Source organism: Coenobita brevimanus, chromosome 111 (genome assembly GCF_032717465.1).
Source record: "Coenobita brevimanus isolate Jiangsu-jjx chromosome 111, ASM3271746v2, whole genome shotgun sequence".
Lineage (NCBI taxonomy): Eukaryota > Metazoa > Arthropoda > Malacostraca > Decapoda > Coenobitidae > Coenobita > Coenobita brevimanus.
In genome coordinates this window covers 22,860,172-22,887,041 of record NC_137064.1, presented here as the reverse complement: position 1 = coordinate 22,887,041, position 26,870 = coordinate 22,860,172, and the positions used below count along the sequence as shown (strand labels likewise).

The 26,870-nt window shown below is 41.2% G+C and overlaps 1 protein-coding gene and 1 non-coding gene across 2 annotated transcripts in view; both read left to right on the top strand.

The window, feature by feature from the left end:
- The window catches only part of LOC145417842 (von Willebrand factor A domain-containing protein 5A-like), a 756,527-nt gene that overhangs the window by 578,498 nt on the left and 151,159 nt on the right, over positions 1–26,870 (top strand). The gene's annotated exons all lie outside the window — the stretch shown is intronic.
- Positions 20,426–20,544, top strand: LOC145417904 (5S ribosomal RNA). Its single transcript, XR_013900576.1, has one exon. It is a non-coding gene; the product is annotated as a 5S ribosomal RNA (ribosomal RNA).

The window sequence follows — 26,870 nt, the reverse complement described above, 5'->3', positions numbered from 1 at the left end:
ACGCTGCCCGCCTGGGGGCAGGTAGGGGAGGCTTGGGTACGTGGGCGAATCGAAAATCTCGCGCGAATTTTGAAAATTGTGGAAATTATGAACCTTGCAATTGCAGGACGTTGAAGTACGTCAACGGGATTGGCAGTGACATAGCGTGAGGACGTGGAAGTATGTCGACGGGACGCCGCGGGTTAAGTCCCCTCCCAAAATCACTATCTCATCATTCCACATACCACCCATGACAGGTATTAAATCATCCCAAAATCTGTCTTTCTCTGCTTCATCCAATCCTGCCTTACTCAATTTTTCTCTTTCTCTTTCCGATCTTACTGTCATATGTTTTTCTTTAACTCCTGAAATTATCACGCATTTTTTCTGATCTGCTACGTCCTTAACTAAAGATTCTCTACTTCTTAGTACCCTAACCACTTCCCTCCCCACCATTTTTTTGCTTTGTTGTTCTATAATCTCTTTCAAATTTACATTTCCTTCTTCCTGAATTTTCTCCCACCCCTTATGTTGCTCCTTGATTTCTTTAATGTGCTCGTCTTGCATTCTTGATTTGGATTCATACCCATCTAGTTTGCTTTTCATCCTGTCCCTTTCTTCTTCCTACTTCTTATTCTCCCTCTTAAGCTGTTTTATTTCATTAGAGGCAGATTCATTATTCACTTTTAATTCAGTGACTTCTCTTTCTTGTTCATCACTGTGTGTGCAATCTTTTTCCAGTTTATTCCGTATAATTTTGATCTCGTTTTCCTGCTCTATGGTCCATTCCTTTAACTCTCTAATTACTGCCCATAACTTTTTTATCTCCTGGACATTCCTCTCCGCTGTTTTCTCTACTCCTGCTACTCTTGTTTGGTTCAGCTTAATACTTCAATTCCTACATCCTCTTCAAAGAAGCCCTCAAACTCTCTCTCACCAGCTGTAAACAAAGCACCGTCCCTTTCCGCCATGATTCAACCGTATGAAGACTTTCTGTTTCCACTATTTTTTTAACTACTGTCCAACGTGACCACCACTCGCACACTTATTAACATAATCACAAATAGGCTGGTCTCCTTTTCGTCACTGATTCAGTGATCATTTCCCCACGATCCAGGAGGAGTTTCGTCTCTGTTGGCGACCTGTGTGTGTGTGTGTGTGTGTGTGTCTGTGTCTGTGGAGTGATGGCAATGGTGTCATTTGTCATAGGAGTGATGGCAGTGGTGTCAGTTGTCATAGGAATGATGGCAGTGGTGTCAGCTGTCATAGGAGTGATGGCTGTGGTGTCACTTGTTATATGAGTGATGGCAGTGGTGTCAATTGTCATAGGAATAATGGCAGTGATGTCAGTTGTCATAGGAGTGATGGCAGTGGTGTAAATTATCATAGGAGTGATGGCAGTGGTGTCAGTTGTCATATACTCTTTCTCTGATAAGCCTTTGTGAGACATTGTAGGTTTAGTGTAAAAATAGAAGGGGAATGGTAAAAATTGGTTAGGAATGTTCATATCTGGCTTTCTCTGAAAATATATAAGAAACACTTATACACTTACTTCACAAGCACACTGCACTATATGTAACACAATATCACTGCAGTATACACACGTAAGGTATGGACAGTGCGATAGTAGCCAAATGCGGGTTTAAATGCCCGGCCGTGCGCTCACACACCCTCCCAGCCTGACTGACGGAACAATACTGAGCTAAATATGGGATGCTTAATAAGCTCTTGGCTGTTGCCATACATTTCCCCTGGACCTGGCAGCCCTGAGCTTTGACTCAACCAAATTTGACGCAAATCCATTCAACGGAAAAGTTTTATGACCATTTATAGAGAAGTTGCGTCATCAGTTACTCTTCAGATTACGAGTATTATGACTCTCATTGTGTCATCTTGCGTGAGGGGGTTAACATGGTGTATATTGTGAATAGTTATGCTGGATATTTATTTGTTTGGTTTATACCAAATTGTCTATATTTCTGCTCAGTGGCAAAGAGAGACTATCATTTTCTGGGTCTTGGGCAGCTGTTTTCTTCCTAATTTTGTGCCTCTTTAGACAATGGCTGAATCGGTAGAGAGGCAGTCTGCAGTCCTAATGGACCCTGGATCAAATCCGGATTGGGACATGGAACAGTTTAAGGATATTAATTTTATGAAAGCAGACTTCACCTATCAACCAGAAGACCTGCTGACATGTAAAAATATCCCCACGAATACAAGTACAGTACAACAATCCTGTATGAGACAGCCCTAGCATGTATTCAGTATGGACGGTGGGTGTTAGTACAGAAGTGGTGACACTTGAAGGTGTGTAGGAGGACTACTGGACCTTGGGATTGGCCCCGAAGCTTTTGCCCAGAGTCAGACACATAAAAAAAAAAAAAAAAAAAAAAAAAAATCCAGTTCTTGCACATATATCATTTTAAATGTCCTACCATATTACAGTACTTGATGGTAGGTGATGGTGACCATCATCCACACACTTGATGTAGTGCTCCCTACTTCTTCCTTCACCTTTATCATTCTTTTTCTGTGTCTCCCTCCTCTCTTCAGATTATACCATTTTCCTCTCTATTTCTTGTTAGTGTGGAAGAGAGGTTACCTCACTCTTCATCGTGATCAATTGGTTTTCAGATTGGATGTTTTGGGGCATCTTCTGTTACTTCTTTCAATTCAGCAGCATCATTTTCGGTATGTTAAACATCTGCTTTCTCAGAACATACATATGGTGAATATTTTGCTAAAGTGTTAGTGCATATGTTCACTTTATGCCGTTTTCCTTCCATCTGTTCAGTGTGGAGGAGAGATTAAGTGATAACCTCACTGTGTACCGTGTTCAATTAATTTCAGGTGTCTGCCGGGCAACCCTCTCTCTTTGGTTGTCCTCCTCCTCCACCACCACCTCCACAACAATCAGTAAGTTGACCTCATGCTAACTTCTGAACATGCTGTGTATTGTGAATAGTTATGCCGGATATTTATTCGTTCAGTTTATACCAGATTGTGTATATTTGTGCACAGTGACAAAGAAATTATCCTTTTTTGGATCTTGGGCAGCTGTTTTCTTCCTAATTTTGTGGCTCTTTAAAAAAGCATTATACCAGTTCTTGCACATCCATCCATCCATCCATTGCCAGACGCCATGTATCCCAAATGGGGCGGCCAAGGGCTTAGAGTTAATTGTTTTACAGGGAGGGGCACTAATCCTCCACCAACCCCACTTGACACGTAGGGATGCCAACAGCATCTGGTGTTCCCAGGCGGTCACCCATCCAAGTACTAACCAGACAACGTTCTTGCACATACTTCATTTTAAATGTTCTATCATATTTCTTGGTGTTAGGTGGTGGCAACATTCATTCACTCACTTGATGTAGTGCTGCCTACTTCATCCTTCACCTTTATCATCCTTTTTCTGTGTTTGCCCTCCTCTCATCCTATATCTCCTATTTTTCCTGTCACTCTTAGTTACTCCTCTTTCCATTTCAGGTGGCTTTACATTGAATGACAAGCCTAATGGCTTTCTGTAAACCAGGAAACCATTTACGATACTGGGTGGTAACCATATAACCAACTCATACGTGTTCCTTATGTGTCAGCAAGTGGGGTTGGTGGAAGATTAATGCCCCCTTCCTGTAAAGCAACTAACTCAAAGACAAACAGCCACCCCTGACAGGAGTATGGTGTCATGATATAGATTGGTTGATAGATATTACTTATAGTTTTTATTGCTGTTTTTTCAGGGATTCCCTTTGTCCTTGGAGATGAAATGTGATATGTTCCAATTTCTTCTGTATCATGCAACTTTGGGGGGGCTTAGCTTATGAGGCCTTTTTACAGTGCCTTTAATACTATTATATATTATATGTTATCATTTACTGATTTCACACTGAAGCTAGATTACTTTCTCTTTTGATGCAAAGAAGAAAGTACCAAAAACTAGCGGTCCACAAAGTTTTCTTGGAAATTAATAATAAAGATACATTCATTTTGGGATGTCTGTACACATTTAAAAGACTGGCTGTTATAGGCAAAGAAATGTACAGATTAAGGAAGACAGTATCAGAGTTGACCCATTGTGTAGGCTGAGAGTATTGGTTAACACTTGCATGAGAATGGACAAAAATGGGTAAGAGAGCACCGCCAGACAGATGCTATGAGCTCGTTGTAATGGAAGAAGCAAGGAGACAGTTCTTTATAGCAGTGATGACTGAAGCAGAGACAGTAAAGAGTTTAAGATGCAACATTGCAGTGAACAGAGAGAGGATGAAGGGATTCAGTAGGAGGATGGGAGGTGACAAGATGAAAAGTCTCTACCTTGTTGAGAAGAGCTGTGTGTGGGAAGCAACCTACACAGGGGCAAAGGGATTCAGTAGGAGGATGGGAGGTGACAAGATGAAAAGTCTCTACCTTGTTGAGAAGAGCTGTGTGTGGGAAGCACCTCACACAGGGGCAAAGAGACTCTTGTTGGAAGTCTATACCTGTGCATGGGTAAAGAAAATATGGAGTAGGTTTAGTATACCCAGTCTCTTGGAAGTGGATTAGGCCAGAGAGGTAAAGTGTTCCCATGATAGGTCCAGAGAGAATGAAATCCAAACAGTATTGGAAAAAGATGAAGGACAGACTTGAATAGTTAAATTTTAACCCTCTCATGATCAAATGATGCGGGTTGCATCCGTGCAGAGGGACTCCTCTTGCCTGCTCAGGAACCCTCAGTAGCCTTGCTCCTTAAACGTTTCCATTTATTCCCCTGCTTACATTTTTTGCTTCAATCTCCATACTTTTTTTTTTTGGTTCTCCAGAATAGTTGGCGACCAAGGAAGGGTGAGAACGTGGAATGCGAGAGGAGTGAATGATGAAGTGAAAGAGAGAGAGATTGTTCAGGTGCTTGAGGATGCAAGAGTGCATGTATGTGGACTGACTGAAACTAAATGGAAAGGTGACAGGGTGAGAGAATGGGAGTACAATTTAGGAATATGTGCAGGAGTTAATGAGAATGAGAGGGCAAGAGAGGGAGTATGTCTGATGATATGCAAGAAATGGAAGGAGAATATAAGAGAGTATGAAACAGTGGGTGCAAGGATAGTATAGATGAGGATGAAAGTAGGTATACAAGCTTGGTCGATTGTATGTGTGTATGCGCCAACAGAGGACCGAGTGGTGGCAAGAGTGAAAGATGAGTCTTGGGCAAGTGTAGAAGCATGTATGGACAAGTTTGAGAGAAGCGAGAGAGTTTTTTTATTGAAGACATGAATGGCAAAGTTGGGAATGTACGAGTGGATGGAGTGGTTGGTCAGTGGGGTGTGCCAGCTGAAGTAGATGGGAATGGTAGTGCTTTGGTGGACATCTGTGCTAGGGGTTGGCAATAGCCAACACCTTCTTTCAGAGATGGAAGGAGCACTTTGAGGATTTGTTGAATGTAGAGAGTGAGCAGTGTGAGCATAAGTGGTTGAGGAATGGCTGGGAGAAGAAGAGATGAGAAGAGGGAGGAAGAGATCAGTAGGTTGGAAGTAGTGGAAGCAATGATGAAGATCAAGATGGGAAAGGCCCCAGGAATTGATGGAGTGTGTGTTGAAATGTTGAAGTATGGGGTTGAGATTGTTGTGGAGTGGATATGGAAGTTGTGTAGATTGGCTTGGGAAGAGGGACGGGTTCCAGAGGACTGGAATTCAGGTATAATTGTTCCTTTATACAAAGGACAAGGGGAGAGAGAAGTATGTGGTAACCATAGGGGTATTTCCCTTCTTAGTGTGACTGGAAAAATATATGGTAGAATACTCAATGATAGGTTTAGGCATATAACAGAGGAGCTAGTTGGAGAAGAGCAAGGGGGATTTGGGAAGGGAAAAGATGTGTAGATCAGATATTTGTTCTAAGATGTTAAGCGAAGTATCTAGAGAAGGGAAAGAAAGTGTATACTGCCTTCTTGGACTTGGAGAAAGCATATGACATAGTAGATAGGCAAGGTATGTGGAAGATATTAACTCTTCCATGGCCGTGGGTCTGGAATTTTCTGTGCACCGCAGGCCAATGCTGGGATCAATTTCTGAAGTTTTGATTTTTTTTTTTTTTTTTTTTTCCATATTGAAGAAAAAGCTCAGATGCATCTAACAGTGCAAATCCCAGCTTCCTAGACCCATTCTGTGGCTTGCAATGGAGCATGAAAGTTGCAGAAATATCGGCAACTGATATCCGACGCTGAGAGGTGCTGCCGCAGTGCAACTTAGCAGGTGGTGTTATCATTTTTTTTTACCCCCCAAAACAATGTGAATGGTTCTGAAATGTTGCGCATATATGAGGTATGATGATATCGAATGGTTTCAGTACATAATGTGTTAAGAATGGCTAAAAAAAAAAATTATGAATATTTTTTCACCTTTTTGATATGAAATATCAGGGGAGCTGCAAGGCTTGGTGGATGAGTTTGGGAGAGTGTGTAAGAAACGGAATCTAAAGGTGAATGTAGGGAAGAGTAAAGTGATGGTCTTTGAGAGAGGTGAAGTCAGTGAATGTACGGCAAGGTTGTATGGTGAGGAATTGGAAAATGTGAGTACGTTTAAGTACTTGGGTAGTGTGATGAGTAAGGATGGAGGTTTGGAGGGTGAAGTGCTTGAAAGGGTACAGCAGGGAAGAAAGGTTGCTGGTTCTTTGAAAGCAGTGATAAGAAACAGGGAAGTGAGTATGGAAGTGAAAAAGTTACTACATGACAGTATTGTGATACCAACTCTAACGTATGGAAGTGAAGCTTGGACGTTGTTGGAAGGACACAAGTCAAGAGTGACAGCAGTGGAAATGAGTTATTTAAGAGGAGCCTGTGGAGTCACATGGAGAGACAGGCTGACGAATGAGGATATAAAGGAGCGTTGTGGTGTGGATGTGATAGGAAGCGTTATGAGGAACACACTGAGGTGGTTTGGCCATGTGGAGAGGATGGAGGGTGAAAGACTGATGAAGAGAGTGTATGAGAGTGAGGTGGAGGGGGGAAGAGGGAGGGGGAGGCCAAGGATGAGATGGAGGGATGGGGTGGAGAGGTATATGAGAGAGGGGGGTGTGAGTTGGGAGCAGGGCAGTGAAATGGTGGGGGACAGGGCGACTTGGAGGCGATTTGTTTGTGGCCACCCCAAACGGGATTGAGGTGTCTGGCAATAGATAGATAGATAGATAGATATGAAATATGTTTATGGTAGTTTCGAGTTATTTTATACGTTACCGCTGTGCCCATGCTTGGAAAAGAGAATGAAAGGTTTGAATTTACAGTCCTAAATGAGAAAATTGCCCGTCCTCCGAGGCTAGGCTTTCCCATGTGAGATGAAAGTGGAGGGTCAGATCCAATTAGCAATACGGAAGTTGAGTCACAACTTGCAGTTCCCATACCACGTGCATGGCTAAAAATAGAATCGTAATGCAGTTTCAAAATTACGAATAAGTCTAATTATGATGAATACAGAGACAAAGTAGAAATAAATACAGTTACAGACAGGGGAAAACGTATTTTTTCCATAATAACATGTTCACGTTTCTCTGTCATTTTACCTTGTAATTTTCGCAATATATAATGCTGTCTCGTACACAGGGTGGATGTGTGTGTTTTGCAAGGCAGGAAAAAGATAATATTTTCTGTCTGGGTCAAGATAATGGATGTAACCATGTGTGTTTAGGCATGGCCACAAGCGAAAAAATTGTACATCCACTCACCATGGCAGCAGGTGGTGAACTGACAGATGATATGTGAGAGGTTGAAGTAAAGGTCAGTCTCATGTCCCAGATGTTCATTCACTTCCTGAAAGTTTTCACAGTTTTCTACAAGTTGCACTGCATCGAATGATCCAAACCAGCACAACAAACCCAAGCAAATAGGTAAAGATACCAAGACAAAAATGTATTTTTCACTTATTATCATGTCTTTTTTGTTTGTGCCTGTATTAATTCATAATTGTAAACAGGTGTTTGTGTGTGTTTTGCAAGAGAGGACAAAGATGATATTTTCTGCCTGGGTCGAGATAATGGGTGTAGTTGTGCTTGTTTAGGCATGGCCAGAAGCAAAAAAATCGAAAATCCACTCATCACAGCAGCAGGCTCTGAACTGCTTGATGGGGTGTATGGGAGTGTAGGGTAGGTCAGTCTAAAGACGTTCTGAACGCTTGTTCACTTCCCAAAAATTTTGGCAATTTTTTTATAGGTCGCGCTAAAATGACGTCTGTGGCCATTTATAGGCTAAACGTCATTCGATGCCAGCAGCCACGGAGGGGTTAAGAATATATGGAGTGGATGCGATATTGTTGATTGCTGTGAAGAGTATCTACGAAGGAGCTAGGGCTACGGTGTGATTGGGTGGCAAGCTGAGTTAGTTCTTTGATCTAAATGTGGGACTGAAACAGGGATGTGTGATGTCTCCATGGCTGTTTAATATATACATGGATGGTGTTGTAAAGGAGGTGCAAGGTAGGGCAGTGGATGTGGGGGTGGCCCTAATGAATGAGGGTGAGATGTGGAAGATTCCGGTGTTGCTGTTTAGATTATACAGTATTGTTGAGTGAAGATGAATGGGAGTTGCAAGGTTTGGTGAATGAATTTGGGAAAGTGTGTAGGAAGAAGAATCTGAAAGTTAATGTAAACAAGAGTAAGGTTATGGTGTTTAAGAGGAATGAACTCACAGAATACACAGTAAGTATGGATGGTGAGGATATGGAGAATGTGAACGCATTCAAGTACTTGGGTAGTGTGATGAGTAAGGATGGATGTTTTGGGGATGAAGTGCTTGAAAGGGTACAGCAGGGAAAGAAGGTTGTTGGTTCACTGAAAGCGGTGATGAGATATAGGGAGGTGAGTATGGAAGTGAAGAAGTCACTGCATAATAGTATTGTGATCCCCACTGTGACATGTGGAAGTGAGGGATGGACTTTGCTAGAATGTACAAGTCAAAGAGTGAGAGTAGTGGAAATGAGTTACTTGAGAGGAGCATGAGGAGTGACATGGAGGGGCAGGTTGATGAATGAAGAAGTGAAGGAACGTTGTGGGGTGGATGCGGATGTGGTTGAGAAAATTACTGAGGTGTTTTTTTTTTTTTTTTTTTTTTTTTTTAATGCGAGGAAGAAGGAACCAAAGGCTATGAGCCCGCGGTAACAGTTCCCTCCAAGAGAAAAACAAAATACAATAGAGAGCCAAATTCAAGATCCGATCATTTTGAGATGCCTGGACGCACTGCGTTTGAAAGACTGGAGATCATAGGCAGCAGGAAATACAGACAGAGGAAGACAGTTCCAGAGCTGACCTGTTGCATAAATGAAAGACTGGGAGTAACGGTTAACTCCTGCATTAGAGAGTTGGACAGAAAAGGGATGAGAGTTTGCTGCCAGACGGGTGCTACGCGCCCGTCGTAGAGGTTGAGGAATGCAAGCAGACAGTTCAGAGGAGCAGTGACCATTAAAGTAGCGATAGAAAAAGAGATAAAGATGCAACAGTGCGGCGAAGAGACAGAGGTTGAAGGGAGTCAGTAATAGGAGGAGAGTTAATGAGATGAAAAGCCTTTGACTCCACCCTATTGAGAAGAGCTGTATGTGGGGAGCCTCCCCACACATGAGAGTTGTACTTCACACAGGGGCAGATAAAACCCCTGTATAGAGTCAACAATTGTGCAGGGGTAAAGAAAGAGCGGAGTCGGCTTAGCACACCCAATCTCTTGGAAGCAGATTTTACAAGAGATGTAGTATGATCTTTCCAAGATAAGTCCCGAGTAAATGAAACCCCATGCATGTTCAGGGTTGATGCAGGATTAAGCTGAATATTATTAAACATTAGTGGATATACCTGTGGAAGATTTTGTCGGGTTGATAGGTGTAAGAACTGAGTCTTAGATGCATTAAAAACAACCATATTATTTTTACCCCAGTCAGAAATACGAGCCAAGTCAGACATTAGGTGTGCCATAGCCTCATCCCTTGTTTGATGAAGAAACTGTTGAGATGGGCGTTGCGGGAACCGAATGGAAAGGTGAAGGGTGGAGTCATCAGCGTATGAGTGGATAGGGTTAGATGTACAGCTTAGAAGATCATTGATGAATAAAAGGAAGAGAGTTGGTGATAGGATAGAGCCCTGAGGAACACCACTGTTGATACATCTAGGAGAAGAACGATGGCCGTCTAAAACAGCGGCTATAGAACGACCAGAAAGGAAGCTAGCGATGAAGGCACAGATAGAAGGATAGAAACCGTAGGAGGACAGTTTGGAAATTAAAGATTTATGCCGGACTCGATCAAAAGCCTTTGAGATGTCAAGTGCAATGGCAAAGTTTTCGCCAAAGTCCCGAAAGGAGGATGACCAGGAGTCTGAAAGGTAGGTGAGAAGATCGCCAGTGGAGCGTCCCTGACGGAACCCGTACTGATGATCGGAAAGAAGGTTGTGATAGGAAAGATGCCTTAAAATTTTTCTATTGAGAATTGACTCGAAAACTTTTGAAATACAGGACGTTAAAGCAATTGGACGATAGTTGGAGGGTTGGGAGTGGTCACCCTTCTTTGGGACTGGCTGAATGAGAGCAAACTTCCAGCAAGAAGGAAAGGTACAAGTTGACAGACAAAGGCGAAAGAGTTTGCCTAGGCAGGGTGTAAGCACAGAAGCACAGTTCTTGAGAACAACAGGAGGGACCCCATCAGGCCCATATGCCTTGTAAGTACTGAGGCCAGTGATGGCAGAAAATACATCAACTGAAGAAATTTTAATGTCAGCCATGAGGAAGTCAGAGGGGGGAAGTGATGGAGGAACAGCACCGGAATCGTCTAAGGTGGAATTGGAGGAGAAAGTCTGTGCGAAGAGATCTGCTTTATCAGTAGAAGAAATAGCTACAGAACCAGTCCGCGGCTCCAAAATGCCACAGACGACGTTTCCCTGGAGGGTCCACAGGCCGTACTGGAGTGATAGGACAGGTTAAGGTAATAAGGTTGTGATCAGAGGAGCCCAACGGAGAGAAAAGATTAACAGAGTAAGCAGAAGGATTAGTTGTGAGGAAGAGGTCAAGTATGTTGGAGCTCTCTCCAAGGCGGTCAGGGATACGGGTAGGGTGCTGTACAAGCTGCTCTAGGTCATTAAGGATAGAAAAGATGTAGGCTTGTTCACCAGGTGGATCCGTGAAAGGAGAGGAGAGCCAAAGGTGGTGGTAAACATTGAAATCTCCTAGAATGGAGATTTCGGAGAAAGGAGAAATGGATAGAATGTGTTCCATCGTAGAAGTAAGATAGTCAAAGAATTTTTGATAGTCAGTAGAATTAGGGGATAAGTAAACAGCACTGATATATTTAGTCAGAGAATGACAGGAAAGCCGAAGCCAGAGTGTAGAGAATTCAGAAGAATCGAGTTCAGGAACACGAGAGCAAGATAAGTCGTTGCATATATATACACAACAGCCACCTTTGGCTTTGAAATGAGTATAGAGAAAGTAGGAGGATACAGAAAAGGGTTTGCTGTCAGTTGCCTCAGACAGCTGAGTCTCCGTTAGAAGAAGAAGGTGAGGTTTAGAGGAGGAGAGGTGGTGCTCAACAGAGCGAAAGTTAGAGGAAAGGCCGCGAATGTTGCAGAAATGAAGAAGAAGAGAGTCAGACAGTGGTTCCAGGCACCTCGAGTCGTCACCGGGAGAGGGGCGGATGGTGGGGGCATTTATGGTCCCCCCCCTGGGGACTCCGAGGCTTGGTGAAGAGAAGCCATTTTTTTTTTTAAATTTTGAATAGGAAGTGTAATGTGTACTGTGCATGTAGTTTGGTGTAGATAGTTAGAGAAATTTGTACTGGAGAGCATGCTGGCCTACTCTCTGTGTAACTGAGACACTGAAAAAGTTCAGCAAAGGGGGATGGTCAGGAACTAGTCCTGAGGGCTGATAAAACGGGAGCTCCAGCACTCCCTGTCATCAGCTTTCCATCCACCTCGGGAGTACTGCCCTGCTCGACTGGTGCTACAGTGTACTCCTATGGAGAGAATGGAGAATGAAAGACTGACTAAGATGGTGTATGTAGGTGAAGTGGAGGGAGGGAAAGGGAGGGGGAGACCGAGGATGAGGTGGAGGGATGGAGTTGAGAGGTATATGAGGGAGGGGGGAGTGAGTTGGGGGAGGGCAGTCAAATGGTGGGTGACAGAGCGACTTGGAGGCATTTTGTCTGTGGCCCTCTCTTGCAGGATTAGGGCATTGGGCTATAGATAGATAGATAGAGATAGTTGATATTTGCACAGTCACCTTCAGTTGCAAAGGGATTAAAGAATGCTCTTGCAGATGATTTTGGAATTGAGTTTTTGAGACATTAAAAACAAAGTTTCCTTTATGCCAGTCAGTAACATGAGCCAATTCAGAAACCAGATGTGCCACCTGTGATTGCAGAGGTAACAGCTGTGATGGATTCTGTGAGAAAATGGTAGAAATATGAAGGGTAAAGTCATCATTATTAGGTATGGATAGGATCAGATATGCAGCTCAGGTAATTTTTAAGATGAAAGAATGGATATGGTGACGAACAGAACCTTAGGAAAACAGTTACTGATGGCTTAAGAAGAACAGTGGCTGTCTACAATAGTGGATATGGATCGACCAGAAAGGAGGCTAAAAATGAAGGCATAAAGAGAAGAATAGTAACCATATGACAGCAGTTTGGAAATTAAAACTTTCTGCAAGACTTCACTGAATGTCTTTGAGATGTCTGGCACAATGGCAAAGGTTTAGCCTATATCATGAAAGAAGGATGACCAAGGATCAGAATGGAAGGTGAAACTGCCAAGGGAAAGTCCTTCATAGAACCTATACCAATGGTCACTTGTGATGGGAAAGATGCATCAAAACTTTTTTTCTATGGATCAATTAAAAAAATCTTCAAGCATTCAAACTATTAAAATAAGGTTATGATAAGGAAAGGTGCTTCAAAGCATTTTGCTGTGGATAGATTAATAAACTTTAGACAAGGGTAAGGAGTGTTTAGAAGAAGTTTAGGGAGTTGTTGCCTCTCTTGACACTGAGAAGACTCTCTCTCCATTCTAAGGGGTTCTTGTATGCAGCATGTTAGGAATGTAATACTGTGGTACTGAAACCTGGTCAGTGAAGAAGGAGGATATTTGTATCCTCAAACATACAGAGATGATGATGATTAGAATGAATTTACAGTGCATCTTTAAATGAAAGGAGGACTGTGAATGAAGAGTAGAGAGAAAGGATGGACTTGTATATATTAGTGTTGTGATGAGATGGGGTAGAATTAGATGGTTTGGGCAAAAAGAGAGAATGGTGGATGACAATGGGGTGTGAAGGGTGAGAAATGTGAACACTGAGAGTAGAGTGCAAAGAGGGAGACAAAAAGACCAGGGAAGAGGTAATAGAATGTGACCTGAGAAATAACGGAGTAAATAAAGAGGTTGCCAGAGATCAAGCAGCATGGAGTCACCATTATATGATGAAGACTGATATAGTCAGGTCACATAAAATGCATGTTTGTAAGCCACGGTTTTCTAATCCATGGCATGGTTCCCACAGTACTGGAAGTAGCAGAAACCACGGTTATATGCTTAAACCGAGGACTCTGTTGAAGTCCCTCTGTTCAAGTCCCACGTGATGCCTTAAATCTGCATGGGGATCAGGGCAGCTGATGGCAGGCTACAGCATACTGGTGGCAGGCCGACCTCCTTATGTTAATGGAGTCGATTGGAACTCCTTCCATCTTCTTTCAGTTCAAACATGACCAGGAACCTCACCTTCATTACAAGCAGGGTCAGACACTTGAATCCTCTGGTCCATGGGAGATCCCCCGTAGACCCGCATGGTCTTCATAATGGCGTCCGTCTTCCTCAGGATCATACGAATAGTTGACTCGTTGACCTGATACACCTTGGTGATTGCACAGGTGCATTCTCCTCTCTCCTTCCACTTGATGGCATCAAGCTTCTGCTCCTCTCACTTGGTCAGGGTGTGGGGGCATGATCAGGCTGGGTCAGGTGGAAAAAAAAAAGGGAGAGAGAGAGAGAGAGAGAGAGAGAGGTATCACACAGCGCACCTGGCAGCTATGGCGCGGGGAGGGTAGGCTCAATGGGAGCAGGAATGCTCAGTGCACCATGACAACACCCTGCCCAGACACATGACAATCATATGTCACTGGCTGATGCAACCCGCACTATGACTATCACTGGCCACATTATGTCTGTTCCCCCTGCGTTATGACCCTATTTTTTCACGTTATGACTGTTTGAACCATAATATGGGGCCTTTGGCTGTGTTATCTCTATCATCGCAGCATAATACGGTTTACAAAAAAATGGCGAGCTTCCTCCACCTGTGTTATGTCTGTCATTTTCACATTGTGACCATTTTTTGACCTCAAATTTTGCCATTCATGTTATGTCAGTTTCGCACACTAGGATTGCGTGTTGTGCGAGCAGTGACTATATATATATATATATATATATATATATATATATATATATAAATCAATTGCCAGACGCCTCAATCCCAATTGGGGTGGCCACAAACAAATCGCCTCCACATCGCCCTGTCCCCTGCCATTTCACTGCCCCGCTCCCAACTCACACCCCCTCTCTCATATACCTCACCACCCCATCCCTCAATCTCATCCTTGGCCTCCCCCTCCCTCTTCCCCCCTCCACCTCACTCACATACACTCTCTTCGTCAGTCTTTCACCCTCCATCCTCTCCACATGTCCAAACCACCTCAATGTGTTCCTCCTAAAGTTTCTTATCACATCCACATCCACACCACAACGCCCCTTTATAATCTCATTTGTCAGCCTGTCTCTCCATGTGACTCCACAGGCTCCTCTAAAATAGCTCATTTCCACTGCTCTCACTCTTGACTTGTGTCCTTCCAGCAACGTCCAAGTTTCACTTCCATAGGTTAGAGTTGGTATCACAATACTGTCATGTAGTAACTTTTTCACTTCCATGCTCACTTCCCTGCTTGTTATCACTGCTTTCATGGAACCAGCAACCTTTCTTCCCTGCTGTACCCTTTCAAGCACTTCACCCTCCAAACCTCCATCCTTACTCATCACACTACCCAAGTACTTAAACTTATTTACATTTTCCAATTCCTCACCATCCAACCTCGCTGTACATTCACTGACTTCACCTCTTTCAAAGACCATCACTTTACTCTTCCCTACATTCACATTTAGATTCCGTTTCTTACACACTCTCCCAAACTCATCCACCAAGCCTTGCAGCTCCCCTTCATCTTCACTCAACAACACAGTATCATCTGCAAACAACAGTACAGGGAATTTCCAAACACTACCCTCTCTCACCAGGGCCACTCCAACATCCACTACCTTACCTTGTACCTCTTTTATTACCCCATCCATGTATAGATCGAACAACCATGGAGACATGACATCCCTGTTTCAACTCAACCTTCAAAGAGAAAAATTCACTCAGTTCACCATCCACACGCACTGCAGCCTTAGCACCATCATACATACCCTTCACAGCATTCAACAACTTCCCATCTACTCCATATATTCTTAATACTTTCCACAATCCTTGTCTATCCATCCTGTCATATGCTTTCTCCAAATCCATGAAAGCCGCATACAACTTCTTTCCCTTCTCTAGAAATTTTTCCACTAAAGATATAAGAATGAATATCTGATCTGCACAACCTCTTCCCTTCCTAAAGCCTCCCTGTTCTTCTCCAACTAATTCCTCTGTTCTTTCTTTAACTCTGTCAATAAGTATCCCACCATACACTTTTCCTATTATACTAAGAAGACAAATGCCCCTATGATTACCACACACTTCTTTTTCCCCTTTTCCTTTGTACAAGGGAATAATTATACCTGACTTCCAATCCTCCGGAACTCTACCTTCCTCCCAGGCCATTCTGCACATTTTCCACATCCATTCTACTACTATCTCTCCCCCATACTTCAGCATTTCACCACACACTCCATCAATTCCTGGGGCTTTCCCCAATTTAACTGTCTTCATTGCTTCCACAACTTCTATCCTACTGATTTCTTCCTGTCTTCTCACCTCCCTCCTCCTCCCAGCCATGCCCCAGCCACTTATACTCGCATTACTTCCATCCTTTATGTTCAACAACTCCTTAAAGTGTTCTCTCCATCTGCTCACTTTGGTATGATACCAAAAAAAGGAAAGGGACATGACATGAAACAACTGAAGAAAGAGAGGTGACAACAGAACAAAGGAAGAATATAAAAGAACTAGAAATGAATATATAAGAATACGTAGACAGGAAGAAAGGAACTTTGAAAAAGTATAACTGACAAATGTAAGGAAGAACCCAAATTGTTGTATAGACTTGTCAATGGCAAATTGAAACAAAAGGAAGAAATCACCAAACTGATAGTAGAAGGAGAGGTCTATAAAGATGTGGCAGTGCAAGCTGAAATAATGAACAAATGTTGCCAATTGTTTTCACTAATGAAAGGGAGTTTGTGGAGGGTGAAGGAATGGCTAGAAATGTAGTGATAAAAGATATAGAAGTGGAAGTGCAGGAAGTGTATAAACTACTGGAAACTCAAGTTGTAAGGAAAGCCCCAGGACCAGACGGAATCTCTAATTGGGTACTGAAGGAGTGCAGAGAACAACTGGCGGATAAGATCCACAGTTTAATTGTGTGTTCCCTGGAAGAGGGGAAAGTGCCTTGGGAATGGAAGAGGGCTAATTTGGTACCAGTTTATAAAGGAGAAAACAAGGAAGATCCCCTGAATTATAGACCAGTGTCCCTAACCAGCATGGTCGCAAAATTGTGCAAGAGAATCTCGAAAGAGAGATGGATAAAATATCTGGAAGAGATGAATATTTTGATTGAAAGTCAGTTTGGATTCAGAAGTGGAAGGTCATTTGTTTCCAACTTGTTGAGCTTTTACACAAGAGCAATTGACATGCTACAGGAGAGAGACGGTTGGGTGGATTGAGTGTATATAGATTTGGAGAAGGCCTTTTACAAGGTACCCCATAAGAGGCTAATGTGGAAATTAGAGCATGTACGAGGACTGAAGGGAAACCTCCTGGAATGGATGAGAGACTTTGAGAGACAGCCAAATGAGGACAGTAATAAAGGACAGGATGTCTGGATGGAGGGAAGTAACAAGTGGAGTCCCACAGGGCTCGGTGTTGGCACCAATACTGTTCCTGATTTACAAAAATGATAAGCACACGGAGTGATCAGTTGTGCAAGTCTGTTTGCTGATGACACAAAGATTTTGAGGAAGATAGAGATTGAGGAGGACTGCAAAATGCTGCAGCAGGATCTGGATAGGATACATGATTGGGGCGGATGTGGGAAATGAAATTCAGTGCAAAAAAAATGTAAAATATTTGAAATGGGCAAAGTACCAAGAGGCCATCACTGAATTATTTGATGGGTAATGAACCAGTCAGAAATGTGAGAGAAGAGAAAGATTTGGGAGTGCTGGTCCAGGATAGTTTGTCACCTGAAAAACACATGAACAAGACAGAGAGACGTATAAACTGTTGACTAACATAAGGGTAGTATTTCATTACATGGATGAGGTGATGAAAAAATTGATTGTGGCCATGATCTGCCCCAGGTTAGAATATGCAGCAGTAGTGTGGTCCCCACACAAAAAGAAAGATATAAACAAGATTGAGAGAATGCAAAGAACAGCAACCAAGATGGTCCCCAGTCTGGCAGATATGTCATAGAGAGAGAGGCTGGAAAAGCTGGATTTGCCTTCCTTAGAGGAAAGGAGAGAGAAGGGCAACATGATTGCAGTGTTCAGGACCATGATGGGAGTAGATAAAATTGACAGAGAAGATCTGTTTTGTGGGATAAGAGAGTAACAAGAGGACACAGAATGAAACTGAAGAAGCCAAGCTGCTTGAAGGATATCGAGAAATATAGTTTTCCTTATAGATGAATAGACCTGTGGAATAGTATGGACAAAGAGATTGTCCAGTCTAAAAACTTAAATGAGTTTAAAGCAAAATCTGACTCATTAAGATGCAGAGACGGGAACCCACGAGCGTAGCTCATTTCCTGTATATCACAATTAGGTAAATACATTCTTAAAATTTTGTGAGTTGGATCAGCTAAAAATAATAATTTATCATTCAAAGACATCTGATTTTCCTAAGAACAAAATTAAACGTCAGAATCCAAATGAACCTCTTCATGTTTGTGAAAAAACAATAGGCCTATTTTAAAACGGAAAGAAGCTTCACTAGAATCGTGGATAATTGACTTAGCTTCATACTTTTTCCTTTAAAATGATGCATAATTGGCCTCCTTTCTCTCTCTCATACACGGGCACAAAATTTGACTCCAACATTCAAATTAATGTCTTCAATAAATGTTCCAGAACATATTTTGTTGAAACTGAATTTAAACCAATTGAAATTATGGATGACTGACTTAACCTCTTACTCCGCATAAAATGATGCATAATTGGTTGGATCTCTCTCTCTCTCTTTCTGGAATATGACTTAACTTCTCACTTTCCAGGCCTCTATATATCAGATTGCAAAGAAACTTAATCTCTCATTTTATCTATTTCTTTCCCTATTTCTAACTGGCTGACTGACTTAAAACATTTTAATGCATATTGTAGCCAGGGATAGTTTGGACACTGATATGTAGGCATAATATGTTATAACACAATACACAGTATGTAACTATATAACTAAGTATCAATATGTAAAACAGGTAGTTATGTCTGAGTTCTCCAGGAAGATAACTACACATCCCCTTGCCTAGACTGATCAAGAATGCCAAACACTCCTGATCGTGTGCCGGAAACATGACACACACACACACACACACACACACACACACGAACAGCCGGAGAGAGCAGACGTCCCACCAATCGCTGCTAACCTTAAGTAATTTCAGGAATTTTGTCTGTCCTGTCTCCTAGGTCTTGTTTTAAATTCAAAATAATGAAAGTCAATAGACTACCAAAAATGTAAAGATTTATTGACTAGATTGTACATGAATGTTTGTAGTTTTTTTTTCAGTAACAGCTGTTTTGGTATTTAACCAACATCAAACATGGCCGAAAATATAAACAATGAGGGAATAGAATTTCAAGGATTTGATGCTAATACCAATGTCATGGACCTGGTTAAAACATTAATTATGAGGATTAGTGAACTCGAAAAGAAAGTAGAGAATCTAGTGATAAAGGATGTGTCAGTAAATACGAAAACAACCATACAGAGTCTGATCCAGTCCAATGAAACAGCCAATGAAGAGATTAGGAATTTGAAGCGGGAAAATGTTGAACTGAGGAGGAAACTAGAAGAGAGTACTAATAAAACGGAGAAGGTGAGTAATGTATTAGAAGAACATAAGGCAAAGTGGGCACACGTAGAAGAAGAACAGAAAGAAGTAGTCAGCTTAAGAGAGATCATCCGGGAAGAAAGGGAAATGAACAAGAAAGAAATGGAAGAAAATGTAGTGAAAATACTGAAGAAAAAAGAGAAAATAGTGAGAGAAACTGTAGAAAGGAACAGATGTGTGGTCGTATTTGGAAACAGGGAAGAGGAAGAAAAGGTTAGGTTCATAAGACTTGAGAGAGACATGAACCTGGTGAGAGGAATATTAGGCAAGATTGACCCCGAAGGAGACAAGTGGGTAAAAGAAATTGAGGAAGTAAGGAGGATAGGGCCTTACAAGAAAGGGGAAACAAGACCAATGAGAGTCAAGTTTACATCAGAAAGTGTAATAAATGAGATACTTAAAGTGACCTGGAAATTAAGCAAAGAGGCGGGGATGGAAAATATTATAATAAGAAAAGATCTGAATGAAGAAGAAAGAGAAGTTTTAAAATCATTAAAGGAAGATGTAAAGGAAAAAAATGATAAGAGGACAGAGGAAGAATGTAATACTTTTTTTTTTTGGAGAGTATTGGATATGAAAGTACGGAAATGGTATTTAAGGAAATAGAAGTGAAGGAAACTAAGGGGGATGGTTGTGAAAGATCAGAAGTTGAGGAAGTGGTACGGACAGAGAGTAGGAGAGAAGAGGGTATTAATAATGTCAAAAATAATTTGAAGGTGATATATACCAATGTTGATGGTTTCATATCGACAAGGATCGAAATTAATGATTTCTTGAGAGAACATGAACCAGATGTCATGTGCTTTGTAGAGACCAAATTAAGAGAAGATATTGATGTTCATTTGGGAGATGGTAAATACAAACTGTGGAGAAAAGACAGAAAAGAAAAAAAGGGAGGAGGAGTGATGATAGCAAAGAAGAACAACATAAATGTAGATACTGTGGAAATGGGAGAAGGCAGGGCTGAAGTGATATATATGAAATTAGAAACTGGAGAGAATGTTAAGAGAGATATGGCGGTAGTGTATGTTCCCCCAAAGACGAGAGCATGGAAGGATGATGAATACCATGAGATGTTGTCAGATATGGCTAGCTACTTGCAAAAAATAATTGAGAAAAGCAATAATATAATTTTGGTGGGTGCCAACGGCCATGCCACGTTGAGTACACCGCTTCCCATCCGATCAGCGAAGTTAAGCAACGTTGGGTCTGGTTAGTACTTGGATGGGTGACCGCCTGGGAACACCAGATGCTGTTGGCATCCCTACGTCAAGTGGGGTTGGTGGAGGATTAGTGCCCCTCCCTGTAAAACAGTTAACTCTAAGCCATTGGCCACCCCATTTGGGATACATGGCGTCTGGCAATGGATGGATGGATGGACTTTAATTGCAAAGAGGTGAACTGGGAGGAATGGTACTCGGGAGGCGGTGAGGATTCGTGGGGCACTATGTTATTAAATATAATAATGAATAATGTGATGACACAATGGGTCAAAGAAGAGACACGGTTTCGAGGTGAGGACACACCAGCAAGGTTAGATTTACTGTTCACCAAAGAACCCGATGTAATAGAATCATTGGAATATCTCTGTCCTTTGGGAAAAAGTGATCACGTGGTCATTGAGTTCCAGATGTTAATAGGAAACGTCGAGCCAAGAGACGAGCTTCATAGACAAGGAAGATACAACTAAGGGAAAACAAATTTTACAGGATTGAGAAACTTTTTTGAAAATGCGGATTGGAGAAAATTCAGAGAAACAAGAGAGACACAGAGGAAGTGGGATATCTTTCTAGACCTCTGTAATTTGGGAGTGGAAAAATTTGTACCAAGAGTAAGAGGGAAAGAAAACAGGAAAAAGGAGTGGTTTAATAGAAGGTGTATGATAGCAAAAAAAGTGAGAGATAAGGCATGGAACAATTGGAGAAAGAAAGGTAATGACAGAACAAAGGAAGAATATAAAAGAACAAGAAATGAATACACAAGAATACATAGAGAGGAAGAAAGGAGTTTTGAAAAAGGTATAATTGACAAATGCAAGGATGAACCCAAACTGTTTTATAGATTTGTTAATGGCAAACTGAAACAAAAGGAAGGAATCATCAAACTGAAAGTAGAAGGAGAGGTCTTTAAGGATGCGGCAATGCAAGCAGAAATAATGAACAAACATTTCCAGTCAGTTTTCACTAAAGAAAAGGAGCTTGTGGAAGGGGAGGGAGTGATTAGAAATGTTCCGGTGATGAAAGATATAAAAGTAGAGGTACAGGAAGTGTATAAATTACTGGAAACTCAAAATGTAAGGAAAGCCCCAGGACCTGATGGAATTTCTAATTGGGTACTGAAGGAATGCAGAGAACAACTGGTGTATAAAATTCACAGCTTAATTGTATGCTCACTGGAAGAGGGGAAAGTGCCAAAAGAATGGAAGAGGGCAAATGTGGTACCAATTTACAAGGGAGGAAACAGGGAAGAACCCCTGAATTATAGACCAGTGTCTCTAACCAGCATGGTCGCAAAATTGTGTGAGAGAATCCTGAAAGACAGATGGATAAAATATCTGGAAGAGATGAATATTTTGGCTGAATGTCAGTTTGGATTCAGAAGTGGAAGGTCATGTGTTTCTAACTTGTTGAGCTTTTACTCAAGAACGATTGATGTGGTACAGGAGAGAGATGGTTGGGTGGATTGTGTGTACTTAGACTTAGAGAAGGCCTTTGACAAGGTACCTCATAAGAGACTAATGTGGAAACCAGAATATATAGGAGGACTAAAGGGGAAACTTCTGGAATGGATGAGAGGCTTTTTGAGAGACAGACAAATGAGGACAGTAATAAAGGAAAAGATGTCTGGATGGAGGGAAGTAACAAGTGGAGTCCCTCAAGGCTCAGTGTTGGCGCCAGTAATGTTCCTGATTTACGTAAATGATATGGTAGATGGAGTGAATAGTTATGCAAGTCTGTTTGCTGATGATGTAAAGATCTTGAGGAAGATAGAGGTTGAGGAGGATTGTAAAATACTGCAGGAGGATTTGGATCGGATACACAATTGGAGCCGGACGTGGGAAATGAAATTTAATGTAAAGAAACGTAAAATATTGGAAATGGGTAAAAGTACCAGGAGACCATCACTGAATTATTTGTTGGGTAATGAATTAATCACAAAAATGAGAGAAGAGAAAGATTTGGGAGTGCTGGTCCAAGATAGTTTGTCACCAGAAAAGCACATTAACAAGATAGTTGGAGAGACTTATAAACTCTTGACTAACATAAGAGTAGCATTTCATTATATGGATGAGGAAATGATGAAAAAATTGATAGTGGCCATGATCCGCCCCAGGTTAGAATATGCAGCGGTAGTGTGGTCGCCACACAAAAAGAAAGATATAAACAAGATTGAGAGAATACAAAGAACAGCAACCAAGATGGTCCCCAGTCTGACAGACCTGTCATACAGAGAGAGGCTGGAAAAACTGGATTTGCCTTCGTTAAAGGAAAGGAAAAAGAGGGGAGACATGATTGCGGTGTTCAGGACCATGGTGGGAGTAGATAAAATTGACAAAGAAGATCTGTTTGTATGGGATAAGAGAGCAACAAGAGGACACGGAATGAAATTGAAAAAGTCAAGCTGCTTGAAGGATATCAAGAAATATAGCTTTCCTTACAGAAGTATAGACTTATGGAATAGCCTGGACAAAGAGATCGTCCAGTCTAAAAACTTAAACGAGTTTAAAGCTAAATTCGACTTATTGCGAAACAGCGACGGAAACCCACGAGCACAGTACATTCCGTGTATATCACAATTAGGTATATTAGGTAAATACTTAAATATTTGGAACGACTTAGACAAAGAGGTGGTGCATGAGAAAAACATTCATGTGTGTAAAGGTAGACTTGATAAATGTGGATATGGAGACAGGACAACACGAGCATTGCTCAATTCCTGTATACTACAAATAGGTAAATACACACACACACACACACACACACACACACACGCACATGTACGCCCACACACTTTAGCCGGAAGACAGAGGGGGATATAAGTCCCATATCACATGTAGGAAGGAGAGAAGGAGAGAGAACAAGAGAGAGAGCAGGAGAGAGAAGGGGTTGGAAAGAAGGCCCAATAACACGAGGGTCAGCTAGGAGGCTTTGACTCACCATTCGGTATAACTGTACAATAAACTCCGTAACCCATGAGTGCTCTGACTCACCTCACTGATACACAAAAGGAGGTGAGTAAGAAAGAAAGAGGGAATGAGAGAATGGGATCTACCTATCCACTCTAGCTAACGACACAACGTGTAATAAGCAGCAACAAGTTCGAGCCATACTACATCTCACGCCTTTATTCTGGACGTGCTTCAACAATCTACAACCGACCTCCCTATCTACCTACAAGTACCTATGACTACGCTATAGATATACCGTGCCTCATTTATGTATGAATATATACACCAGGTCCTTCTCACATATATATTGTATAATTGACTACAGTAGACTTGCCATTGTATTGCTATTTTTGTATAAATTATAGCTATATGTATCAGTTATATAGCTACAGTGACCACACTTGTAATTCCTGCAATTATGTTACAGTTACTACATTTGTGTAACTACAATTTGTTACAACCACATATTGTGACAGTTGCATTAACATGATGTAACTGCAACTATGATACAATATTCATACAGCTATGTCACTTTTACAATATTATGTATTTCACTTAATTAGCAAGTTAATTGTAATGTGTATATGTATGCATTAATATCTTATGACGATATTTACCGTCGCTGGTACAACAGTGGGCGTGACTGAGCAGTATGTAGACATAACACAAGACTATATGTAAGTACAGTATGTAACTATATAGCTATAGGTAACAATATGTAAAACAGGTACCAGTAGTTATGTCTGAGTTCTCCAGGAAGAGACAACTACACATCCCCTTGCCTAGACTAATCAAGAATGCCAAACACCCCTGATCATGTGCCAGAAACATGACCAACACACACACACACACACACACACACACACACACACAGGCAGTCAAAGGAGGCAGACGTGCAACATCGGCGCTCCGTACCGAATCAACATGGCCAGTGGCATTGCCTAAATTAGTGTCTTTGTATGAGTCAAGCTCTGTACCATGTTAGACTAAATGATTTTTCATTATTAAAAGAAAAAAAAAATAAGAAGAAGGTTAAACAAGACTTATTCAAACAGAAAAGAGAACCAAGACGAAAGAATTCGCTCAGTCAGCTGAGGTTTGTTTACAGCAGCACGGGGGATGTAAGTACATACTCTGTACTTTTAGTATTGCAAAATGGATACATACTTTAGTAAAGCAAATTTGGAAAAGAAAAGGGATAAAGGTAGAAAGCAAAATGATGATTTCTACCAAGAACTGGTTGAAGTGGAGACTCACAACAGACTGGTTGAACGTGTACACAAACTAGAAATGGCTTTCAAAAATGAAATTGATGAAATAAAGAAGCAGATGCACTTGCAAAAGGAAGAAATAGAAAAACTAGGAAGGGAGGCCAGCAAGAAAGACACAAACATCAGTGAACTAACAGTGGAATTGAGTACACTTAGGAAAAAGATGAGTGAAATGACAAGTACAGTAGTCAATCACGAGAGTGTTATGGAAGAGTTCAAAAATGACAAAGAGACAATTAGGCAAGTAAGCAGTCTGACAGACCAAAGCAGTGATATTGAGGAATAGATAACACAGGTGAATGAAGCTGTGCAAAGCTACAAAAAATGATGTGGAAACCACATATGCTGAAATGGTGAAAGTAAAGAAAGACTTAGAAACAAGGGTGGAGGAAAAAAGTATTAAACAGGAAGCGAAAAGAATAATCCAAAACAATCCAAAGTTAGTCAGAGATTCAGTAGATATAAACAAATCTATAGTAATCACTGGTATGCAAGAGGAAGAAGTAAAAAACAAGATCACAAGAGACAAAAAGGAGATGGCAAATGTAATGAGCTTACTCAAAGAAGTATCAGAGGAAATCTGTAGTAAAGATATAGAGGAACATAAAAGGTTAGGGAAATACGAGAAAAGCAGGACAAGACCTCTAAAGGTGACTTTCCAGAGTGTAAACACTGTGGAAGAGATACTAAAAAATGCAAAGAATCTTATGGTAAAAGAGGAGTTCAAAAATGTATAGATAAAAAGATGCCTAACACAAGAGGAACTAGAATTACTGAAAGAGAAAAGGGAGGAAGCAAAAACAAAAAATGAGGGAAGATCAGAAGAGGAGAAGAAGAAAATTTTTTTTACAAAGTAATAGGATTGCAGGTACGAAAGTGGTACACAAACAGGATGGAATAAAAAGGAGGAAGATAGTAAAACCATGTCATGACAAGTATATAAACAAGATGATAAAGTTGATGTACTCAAATGTGGATGGAATGGTATCTAAATTACTGGAGATGAATGATTATGTCAGAGAAAATGAACCACAAATAATATGCCTAACTGAAACAAAATTAACACCAAGGATATCCAATGACATACTAAACTTAGAGGAATACAATATATGGAGAAGAGACAGAAATTTAAAAAAGGGAAGAGGAATTATAATATTAACTAAGAAAAATCTAAAAGTCAGTGAAATAAAACTAGATATACCATCACAAGTAGAACTGATTGCAGTAAAGATCAACACATCTGAAGGTAAAGTAATTGTAGCCAATTTGTACATGCCACCCAGATCAAACACATGGGAAAGAGACGAATATGAGGACCTGGCAGAGAGTACAATTCAGAGTTTAAGATCATTACTATATAAAATGGAAGAGAAATCGGAAAGAATTATACTAACTGGAGATTTTAATACAGATATAAATTGGAATACTTTAGATATAATTAGCCAAGGAAGCTGTTGGGACCAAAAGCTCCTGGATCTCGTGCAAGAGTTTTTCCTAACGCAACACGTGAGGGAAACCACCAGAAAAAGAGGACTTGATGTACCTTCAGTGCTAGATCTAATATTTACTAGGCAAGAAAATGATTTTGACAGTTTATTATATCACCCTCCACTCCGGAAAAGTGATTATGCAGTACTGAATTACAACTTCAGGATAGCATATGACATAGTTAACCCCTTAACCGCGGGGCATCACTTTCGTGACGCTTGGGAGCAAGGTATCATACCGCGGGGCGTTGCTTTTGTGATTCTGTGTTATTTTGAATTCACCCGGGCTTCCAAGTGGGAGCTTGTATCATCTGTCAGTACTGCCAATGTCCAACACTAGTCAGCACTCCTAATCTCATCTGTACTCCCATCCATTGTTGACAATTTAGCCATTTCTCCCCGTTCTTGACTCCCCTCCCTACCCCCCCTCCATTACCCTATCCTCTCGCCTGCCCGGCCGTGCTACAGCTAAGTAAATCTTCCCTGGAATTTTTCACTGATTTCATCCATTGAAATAAACCCTATGTCCTATTCTTATACCAAATAATATATACAAGAAAGAAATAAGGTAAGTGAGAGTGCCATACTCCTGGAATTGGCTAATTATCACCTGACAACACCTCACGTGCACTCGTTCGCTAATTTTCACTGTTTTTTTCCC